Raw genomic sequence first — 1,383 nt, 5'->3', positions numbered from 1 at the left:
AGGTTCGAACGTCCCCCAACCCTCTGGTGGTTCCTGTAGGCGTACTACATCTAGGAACAAACTAATAGCATGATGGCACATGTAGAATGTTGCCCCCAGTTATACACCTTCCCACATTTGACCCCGTTCATTAACCCAATCATCCATATGGCGATATCTGAAGCCCAACTGGCCCCTGTCAAGCAGCTTTTAACCAAGTCTATCAACATCCTCCACTCTCCTGGTGCGATAAAACTACGCTTCATTCCTCTGCTATCGACCCAGATGCTCTTCCACTGTTCTTCTGTAAGGTTGTCTCTGCACACCAGGTCTATCAACCATTTTTTCTTTTCTTTGGTAAGGTTTTTGGTTGGTTTGGTAGCAGCTACTTCTTTATCTGGTATGCCAAACACGCGCCTGAAATCCTCAGGTTTGAATGAAACCCGCACTGTGTGCCCTTGAAACTGGATGATCGAAGCATGCTCGTGAGGGTTATAACCGGATACCATGGTCCATAGGACTGGCTCGAACTCCTTAATGTTAAATATGGGCATCTGCACAGCGTGGTCGACCTGTGCTTTTTTAAGTGATTCCTTCATCACATGATTTGGAGGGTTTTCCTCCCACCAGGTATGACATTCACTGCCAGTCACACTTTCAAATGCTACATTGGCTACGGTGAGTTCCTTCGGGTCCTTTGTTGTCTTTAGTCTGCTCCTGGTTTTCCTGTTGCTGGCAGGCTCTGTGGCAATCATGGTTGTACTGTAACTGCCTTTCCCTGTTCTTCTGACTAAACCCCTTCCTGCATCCTTATTATAACCGTCTGCTAGATTATCTCGGCAGTTGGTACGACCCATTGTATTACTTTCATTTTCCCCATTGTACGGTCCCTTCCTTGTGTTTTGCGCTTCCTCTCTTATACCCTCGTGCCTTGATTGCCCGGTCAAATGCCTGTCATATGGCCCGGTTGTTATCGTTGTACTACTTCCTTGTCTGCCACTGTACGGATTTCCCTTGCTTCTGCATGCGTTGGTTTGTGTTGTCCGTACACTGTTTAGTGAAGGTGTGCCCCTGCCTTGTATCGTGTCTATACGGTCAAGCCATACGCCGTACGGTAGGTCCCTTTTGTTCTTGCTCCATTTTTTGTCAACACCATGCGCTGAATGTCGTATACGTACGGTGGAGGAAGGTCGTACATCATACGGTAGTATCAGTTTGTGCCTCATGCTACATACGCCATACAAGTACATCTTCCTTTTAGCTGTGTTCCGAGTGTCGTACGCTGTACAGTGGTTCTTGTTTAACTCGTTGACGCTAGAACCTGTGCAAGCTGTATGCTGTACGGCTCAACTTGCCTTCCAGACTATGCACACGCCGTACAATGGTTCCTACCCTCTGTGTCTT

Source organism: Cryptomeria japonica, chromosome 10 (assembly GCF_030272615.1).
Source record: "Cryptomeria japonica chromosome 10, Sugi_1.0, whole genome shotgun sequence".
Classification (NCBI taxonomy): Eukaryota; Viridiplantae; Streptophyta; class Pinopsida; order Cupressales; family Cupressaceae; genus Cryptomeria; species Cryptomeria japonica.
This window is presented reverse-complemented; position numbering follows the sequence as displayed.